The sequence below is a fragment of the Buteo buteo genome, chromosome 3 (assembly GCF_964188355.1).
Source record: "Buteo buteo chromosome 3, bButBut1.hap1.1, whole genome shotgun sequence".
NCBI lineage: Eukaryota > Metazoa > Chordata > Aves > Accipitriformes > Accipitridae > Buteo > Buteo buteo.
Genome location: NC_134173.1, coordinates 40,697,666 through 40,706,731, shown reverse-complemented (window position 1 = coordinate 40,706,731; position 9,066 = coordinate 40,697,666). Strand labels below are relative to the sequence as shown.

Below are 9,066 nucleotides of genomic sequence, written 5' to 3'. Positions count from 1 at the left end.
TTGAAAATTTCACAATACTCAAAGATGAACATGTTGACAACTACTTAAATTATCTCTGTGCTTTTTCCACCAGCTACATGTGGTACTTTGTTTCAAAAACTGGCTGTATTCCTAACTTTTGAACCTAAAAAGAAGTCATAAAACCCATCTGCAAAACTCTGTGTTACTCCTTCCTCTATTTATTGAAAGGCTTTAATTCAAAGTGTGCTAGCATTACAACATTCTTTAAATTGATGGGTGTAAATATACGGAGTTAATTTTGATTGCATGTCATATCATGAAGAATTGAAAATTATCCTTTGGAAGATTTGTATTTCAAAGGCTTAAAATGGTTAATGGTAAGCTAGAAACTTACTCATCTTTATTGATGCAGTGTTTATAATCTGAGCCAAAACCAGTACTGAATGTATGAAGCAACAAGTTAAGAGTTCTTTCAAAGTGTTTTCATTTTTCTTCTGCTATTAATTGTACAGCCTTAGTATCTGTCTAAATTTTTTTTTTTTTAATTTTAGATTGGAGTTGTTTGGTTTGTTTTTTTTGTTGTTTGTTTTTTTTTTCCCTTAGGTATGTCCACATAGCAAATCTGTTCTAACATGCCTGCAAAACCCCAGCTTCCTGCCAGAACAAGACCCCTCATAACATAATTTTCTCCCTGGGATCAGGGTGAGAGTGAACCTTGGATGTTCATCAGCATGTGTAGTGAGTTGTGGAAGGTGCTTTTGGTATTACGAAGATCAATTCAAACACATATATTGACTGCAAAAATTAATAGAAACTGTGTCGCTTTGCTTGATGTGGAGATTATTTTATTGAGGCTTGAATGTGTGTTGGCTTCCACTGATTTGTGATGTTTTGAGTATTTACTCCTTAATGATAGGTAAAGAAAAGTAGTAGTGTTTGGATCCATAGTAGACTTGATGGCTAAGCTGACATTACAGAAACCAAGTTGCCACAACTGATTTGAAATGGGTTATTCTGATTTGAGTTACTTAAATTGATGTACGCTGGGTGATTTGGAACGTTTGTTAATATTGTCCAAGCCATTAGGCTTCAGTGTAAGTATGACCTCTGTTGCAATAACTTGCAGACACTTTAAGAGGCTTCAGAAGAGACTATTATTCTCTGTTCTGTTAATGAAAGGCATTGATTTGATGATTACGAGATAGCTGCACAGACTTGTATTTGGACTTTATCCACCTCTGGTTTTTTAAATTACTACCTAATTTTGTTTTCTGATGGAAATAATACTTCTAGTGGCTTTTCTTGATGGCAGCAAATCTAATTTCACTTCTAAAGTGTTCCTGTAGATCTGGGCTGAGTCTGTGCTGTTTGGAAACTTGTATTCAATAAGTAAAAAATTAAAAGAAAGATGGCAGGTGGAAGGAAGTTACCAGAAATTAGAAGAAGGTTTAGAAGGTGCTGTGGTTCTTATTAGCCAATAATCTGTGGAGCCTGGCTGCATGCAATGCACAGTCATTTCTTATACACCTTTAAGGCATGGTTCAAGCAACTTCTTTTGGAATAAGAAAACTTGATTTTATAGGCTATTTTGTCAACTCAGTATATAAGATTTTCTTTAAAATGAAGCTTCTTTCAGATTGTCACATTGTTGTAGAGAGATACTTGCTGGATGCTACCTCCTAATCCTAACCTCTCTCTTCTCTCCCACATGCATTTGTGCAGACTCTGCAAATACTAAAGAGGTCTCTTCTGATGTTGGGCTAGCTTTCCTGTTTGCTTTTCATCTGCCATTTGGACTTATATACGGAATCATTTTTACCATGGACATTTTTGTAAGCTTACTGTCCTCTTTTTATATTGCTGCTCTTAGACAGTAAGAGGCGATAGATAAATGATCCAACTTCACACAAATTAGACTGATAGAAATTAAAGCCTCGTGTGACTTCTTCCGAGATCTGCATGTATGGGACAGAAAGGAATGAAGGGATATTCCTAAGAGAGCAGAAGACTTGTGGGCATATTCAGGAGAGAGAAGATAATACATAAGGATTTATCAATGATTCTAAAAATCACCTAGTAGTTCTGTAGGGCAACCATGTTTCGTGTTGTTCCACCTCCAGGGTGATGAGCTTTAGAAGCTGCAGTGGCTCACTAAATCTGGGGATTTCTCTGAGATCCACCTTTCATTTCTTCTAGGAGCAGAAGCTGCCAAATACATATACTTTTCCACCCAGTGGGAAAGAAGGGGTGAGACTTTTGCCACATGATGGTGTAGGGTTTGTGGCAGCAAGCAAAAAAGCCAAAACACACAGAAAAGGCAAGGGCCGAACTTAAAATTGTGGGGAATGAAGTAACTCCTATTTCTAACTATTTGTATGTTCAAATCTGCTCAAGTGTTGCTCAGTACATACCCAAGTCCTACATCTGAACATTGCACATACAAGAATACTACTTTTCCCCCCACTATGTCTTTCTTAAAATAAGGTCCTTCTTGGCTTCCGAAGACAGATGCTGAAAATAGCAATTATTTTTGCAGACAGCAGGAGGGATGCAGGAAATAAGGGTCAAGAGTACCTGATTCCTTTTGCTTTCAACATAAGAAAATTCAAGGCATGGTACAATGGAAGAAACTAAATACCAGTCTTTATTTCCTTACTCCTTCTGCTTCTCCTAACCTTAACTTCTTTTTACCCTGCCATATTCACTAACTTATTTTTTTGTTTTCTTCCCTGCATTTGAAGTCAGCTGAGCTAGCCCATTCCCATCTTGGTTTGGAAACTTTGAACTATCTCAGGTCTCTAGTAAGCCAGCAGCCCCAAAATGCCCAGTTATCTATTGCCTAGTCTGAAAGTTGTCTTTTTTTATTTAACATTTTGGATCTTTCCAACCCTAACCCTGAGGTTCTACATTTGAAAATCTCATCCTTGCACAAACTCAGAAAATACATTTGCAATAACTAAGGACCTTTCACGGACACTCATTGCTGAGTGCAGAACTGGAACCAGGATGGGGGTGGGCAGTCTTTCACATCTCTAAGCACTCTCCGCTCTCATTCTTCTCCTCCTTCTGGAATTCTGCAGGGCAAGGGAGGAACACTGCCTTGGAAAAAGAGGTAAACTGCGGTCGTGCAAGCAGCAGAGGCCTGTGTCTCTGGGATTGCTGGTTGTGATGCTGGAAGATTTGTCTCCACGACTCCTGTTACTGTAATCAGCGTTAGGAGTGGGAAGGAGAGAGTCTTGTTGCTAGTTTGGAAAGCAGGGGATCAGAACACTAAGTAGGTTTTATTTTGGGGGTAGAAAGTCAAGCCACTGCTTTCCATTTATCACCAGGATACTATCGAACAGGCTGTTTGCCTGAATCTACCACACTGTTACTGCTGCCTGACTACTGCTTACCCACCTGACCTTTTAGTTGGCTGAGCCTGGCTCTGACTGCTTTACAAAGCCCTTGCATTAGCACTAATTATTTACTCCTGGGGTTGGCAAAATCTAAGGATTAAGCTGACTTCTCTTACCTTCATAGTGATGACTTTCTAGGGCATAATTCCAAAACAACGTGGGAAAATACGTATTGCTAGTACCTGATTAACAGGTGACTTCTAAATGATCTCTTCGGTCTCCAAAGTTGTATGTATGTTTCTGAAAGGAGTAAATAATTTTTATAAAACATTTGCCTGCCTGACCAGAACTAGTAAAAGTATTCCTCCATGATTTCCAAAATAAACAAGTGGCATTTGAGAAATTAGTAAAGCTTGTTAACTGAGATTAATATTATAATCTAATCTTGCAGCAGTATCATTATTATTTACTGGGAGACTTGATAGTGAGATCATAGGTAATGTCCAGGTGTAGATTTGGGAATGTTTTTTGCCCCCTTTGATTGATTCAAGGCTGCTCTACTTTTAACCCCTAAAAAATAATCTGTTTCCCTATATAACGCTTCATATAAATTAATACCCATGCCATTGGAACCGAGGCTGAAGTGGTTACCAACCAGAAATTTGTCTCTTCAAAGGAGTACAATCAGTGTAGCTGCCACTGTACTTGCATAAGCAGATGAGGTGAGGCTTAGGACTTGGTTTCTAAGTGACAGTGTCCATCAGAGCTGTGCACTGACACCATTTCCTCACACTCTGTGCAAGAGACAGTGTGAGCTCAGCATGACCTCAGTTTCTTGTCAAGCCAATGACAACTGAGGATTGCCAGAAGCAGGGATACAGAGCAGCTCATGAGATCTGAAATATAATCTCATCCCTGAGAACTACAATTATTCTACAGCAAGTAACTTGTTCTTTGTATACATGCCTGAGCAGATCCTAGTGTAGGTCCCTGGCAGGGCTACACCCCTGGAACTGCTTTATTGGTCTCCTGAACTTTGGAGCTGTGGTAGGTTTTTTTTAGTCCAAGGCTTGATCCAAAGGCCACCTCAGAATTCTTTGAGTAGTCATACAGCCTCCTTGAGAAGCTGATATAGGCTGCTTTGGGAATGTGCAAGAGAATGTTTTTTGTGCACAACTGTCACAGAGGTTAATACACTAATATAAATTCTAAGCCATCCAGATATACTAAATTATTTTGATATTTTTGTGATACAGTAGCCTTTAAGCCTTACATTTCCACCCTCCCTACGCTACCATGAATAATGTAGACCTGTCAATATAGTAAAGCAAAATTCATGAAATCACAAAGTACAATTCTTTTGTGTCACGTTTAACAGAACGCAGGCTAACTGAGTTAGGCAGAGGTATTAGCACTTTTCCCCTTCTCTGAAAGGCTTTTTAAGTAGATTGAGTCAAAGTGCACAGAGCTTGCTAACTCTGCTGGGTAAAGTGGGTGATCCTGTAAGACTTAGCATCTCAGGAAAATGTTGTAAGGAGCATTTAGAGAATTCCAGCAAAAGCAGATCATTTTCAACAACCATGAATAGAATATTGCCCTTCAGAAACTTTGATACTGAGAAGTTTAAAAAAAAAAAAAGAAGAAGAAAAAAAAGACTAAGTATGACTCTGAAGGCACACAGCAAGTTGAAACTACTCCGAACTGGAGCTTCACTGAACTGACTGTGACATGACTCAAGTACGAATGACAAGCTGCGATCTTCAGTACTGAGACATGGAGCAGATGCACTTAATAATGTGCTGCTGATATGGAGAACTATTTTAATTTAAAAGAGTATCTGGTGACTATCCTCGTGGTCTTCATCAGGAATTTCCCCAAACATGGGGAGGAAGCTCAACCCCCACAGGGCTGATGCAAGCAAGATCACCTTGGGTGCTGAATGAGTGGTTCCATGACATTGAATCCTAGACCAAGTCAAGTAGCTGTGCTGAAGACTTGATGGATGCATGTGGCTTTGATTGACATATTTGGTGTTTCTGCCAGTGTAGAGCCCTCAAGATTATAGTCACTAGAGGAACTGGTGATAAGGCATTGAAGACTACTAAAAGGAAAGTATAGGTTTTTTACTATAAGCTCACCTACACTGACCTCGGTCTTTCTTTTAGCAATCATGTGTTTCTTTTACTTTATAGACCTTAGTCCTATGAGACTGGCAGCAATTGCTTTTGAGTTGGGAAATTGTTTGCTGAGAAATTAAGCCACTTGTTTTCCACAATTCAAAAAACTAATTCCCGAGTTTACCTTGCAGGAATTTTGATAGATTCAAAGGTTGAAGCTCTTGTAGCAAGAAGTCAGTTGTGTGCCTTGTTGATTGTCAGTGCTGAGAATCATCTTCACAGGGACTCTGGATTCCTCAGTTGTAAGGTTTCTGAACAACCTGCAGGGAGATCATTTAGGATAGACTGATTATCCTTAACTTCATGTCAGTGGTGTTAAGCTCTGTGCCTTCTGAGGAATACCCTTGTATTGCTTAGTTGTCCTGATAATTTCAAATTGGCTGTCTGAATGAGATTCTGATGAGCATAGCAGCAAAGAATTACAAACTTCTGCACATGACTTCAGAGTTTTTCCATCATTTCAGCTCTGTGACAATATGAAATGGGATCATGACTGCTATTTTTTTATTCATTAAAGGCTTTGCGAGGGAATAGATGGAACTCTCACAGAATTGGAGCAGTAACAAATGAGCCCGATAATAACACATACGGACTTAGCACATGGCCTAATAGTGTGGTACCTTCATACCACTGCAGCTGGGTGAATTTTCTGAAGCGCCAGCGTTGCACAGAAAGGGACCTGTTTTCCAGGAGGAAGAGCGTTGCTGTTCTGCTGTTGGTTAGGGTCATGATGAATGCCTAATAGAATTTTTTTCCCTGCAGATCAGCAGGAAGCTTAGCAAGAAGGAATAAATAATGGGGCAAATTACAGGATCATCACTGTCTCTTCCAGGGTACTTCACCTATCAAATCATCTGGGTAAGAGTGTGAGTGGGTGTCCTGTCTTTGGCAGTGGGATGCCCACTGGTGTTAGCACTTGGGGAACACTACAAAAAACAAGCAGGATCCAAATGCTAACAGGTAGTTCTAGTGATGTTTGGTTTTGATTTCTTGGGAGACCCAACTAAGCAGTCCTAAGGCAATGGGGAAGTGGCAAAATGCCATGGGAAGTATGCCCAATGTGACTCAAGGTCCATGAGCTTGGAGTGATGGTGACATTTGCCTCATCCTGCCACCCTGAACCTGCAGCAGTGCCTTTGCACCCGGTCGTGTTCTTCAGGTCTAGGCTGGAATTGAGCTCTCCTTTGTCACAACGGAGTCTCGGGAAGGATGAACAAAGGCAGAAAGCAGTTCTTGCATAATGGGACTCGGATGTTGCAGGCTGGTGAGTGTTCTAATGCAAGTCTACTGAGGCTGAGCCTGATGGCTTGTAGGCCATGACAGCCTAGATGGGATGGGACAGTCCCTGAAAATGGTGGCACTTGGGGGAGACGTTCCATATCCTCCTACAGAAATGGAATGCCAGTTTGTGCCTTCTTTCTTAGGGATGCTCTTAAATGAACAGTTGGGAAAAGTAACTTCTTGTAGGGTCTCTGAAGAGTGAAGTAGCTAGATCTTCTGGCTTGGTTTTGTGAAGCTATTAGAAGCTGAGAAGAGATGGAGAGCAGGATGGCTCTCCATCCTTTTTTTGTCACGTAGGAGCACAAGAAACGTGGAACATTAGACCTTGTCACAGCGGACAGTAATACATACAGGATTAAAAAAGAAAAAAGTGAGGTATGTGCTTCCTGTGTACTCCAGGGAGAATGTTTACTGGATGTCATAACAAACTGCATCTTTACTTTTTTTTTCCTAACAACAGGCCCATCAGTACTTATTAATTTAGTAGTTTGACGCAGCTAATGCTTTCAGAATCTATTTCCTACATATTATAAGAACACATGTATTACTACGGGAATATACAAGGTGGTACTTATTTAAACAACAAATATTTTATTTCAGGCTCCTCTCACTTTGAATTAAATATAAATGAATGCTAAAAGACGACATTTCATACCATACGCGGCTGACGACACAAATCCTGTCTCAGGGTGGTTTTTATTCTGCATGCTTTTTGATTACAGCTTTTGTAGTTCAAAGACTCCTGTCAGAGCTCTGATGCGGGGCAAACCTGTGGTGTTTTCACCTCCGGGTACTAAAAGTGAGTCGCAGCGAACGCAGGTTGGTGCCGAACACCTACCAGCAAGCAGCAGGCGAAGACTACTTGTAAGTAAACGAACCAAAACCCCAACGAATGGGGTTCGGGATTTTTTTTTTTTCTGTGAAAGATGCAACGATACGAGTTCGCCCTTGTAACAGTAGATCTGTAATGGAGGTAGGTTGTTTTTTTTCTGTGGTTTTGGGGGTGTTATTTTGTCCTGCCCCCGCCGGCCGGCGGAGGGGGCGCTGCGAGCCAAGCTTTCCCGCCCGCCGCGCCGCCCGGCCGGCTCGCGGGGGGGGGCGGCCTGCGCAGGTACGAGCCTGTGGAGACACATGCGGGACTGTGCCTACGGACGGACTGCGGGCACACGGGACTTCGTTCGTAGCAGTAGCTTCCAGCTGAGGGCTTGTGTGTGTGTGTGTGTGTGTGGGGGGGGGGAATACCTAGGAGGTAGGTAGTTTATGCCTGAGCGTAGCTTGTACTTTAGGGTGGTGATCCTGTCGCTTCAGGAGGTTATGTCCTCTGTGGTGGTGGTAAACAGTGTTCCGTAAGTAAACCATGTAAAAAATGCATTTGGAATAAGAAGCCATATGCTGTTCTGATGGTTTGACCATTAAAGTAAAAAACACATTAAAACTGATAAAGGAAAAAGCTGATGGATGGGCCCTGCAATAGACATCAGCACCCAAGAACTGAGCGAACGGTGTGGGTGAACACCTCTAGGCGTTAACCCTGGAGCGCCTTCCCGAGGGCTGCAGGAGGATGCTCCTGCCCTCCTCGTTTCGGCTCTCTGAGGTGCCAGCCCACATCTTGACGGCAGGTGCTCGCACCCCGTTCCCTAAGCGCTCCGCAGCGTTCACGTGTCTGTGAGCGCAGCCAGGAGAGGACGTGGTGCGATGTTTGGGGCGACTTTTTTAAATCTAACAGGTCAGCGGGCAGAGCAGCCACTCGGGTGGGGTGTGAGGAGACCCACGCTTCTCAGGCACGCCTGTAACCACCGGGCACCAGCGTTTCGGGCGAGCCAAGGGAGGGAGGGCGGGGGGAAGGGCCGTCTTCGCACCGCGAGACAGACCGCGCACCGCGCGGCAGCGTGAGGGGCTGAGGGCACCGTGCCCGTCCCCAGCGCTAACCGACCCGCCGGCAGCAGGGAGGAGGCCCTGGGTGCGGGAACCCTTCGCGGGCCGCTCGCCCTGCCAGACTCGGGCCGCCTGCGGTTTCAGATCTCGGGTTAAAGCGGCTCTTTACGCTCCGGCTGTTCCCGGGGTGGAGGGGGGCGACCCAGGCCGCGGCGGGCACTGCTCGCCGCGAGGGCGGACGGGCTGTGTGCCGCGGAGTGGCAGGGACGGGCAGCTCCCTTCGATAGCTCAGCTGGTAGAGCGGAGGACTGTAGAGGCGTGGCCCGCGGGAATCCTTAGGTCGCTGGTTCGATTCCGGCTCGAAGGAGATGCTTGGTTTTGCGCCGCCGCGCGGGGCGGCCGCCGTTTTTTTTTTCCGTCAGGATCCGCCCCCG

General features: G+C 43.6%; 1 non-coding gene across 1 annotated transcript; it reads left to right on the top strand.

Annotated features, from left to right (window-relative positions):
* Window positions 1–8,909: 8,909 nt before the first annotated feature.
* TRNAY-GUA (transfer RNA tyrosine (anticodon GUA)) lies at window positions 8,910–8,999 on the top strand. The gene is given in 2 exon segments: window positions 8,910–8,946; window positions 8,964–8,999. It is a non-coding gene; the product is annotated as a tRNA-Tyr (tRNA).
* The last annotated feature ends 67 nt before the right edge of the window (window positions 9,000–9,066 follow it).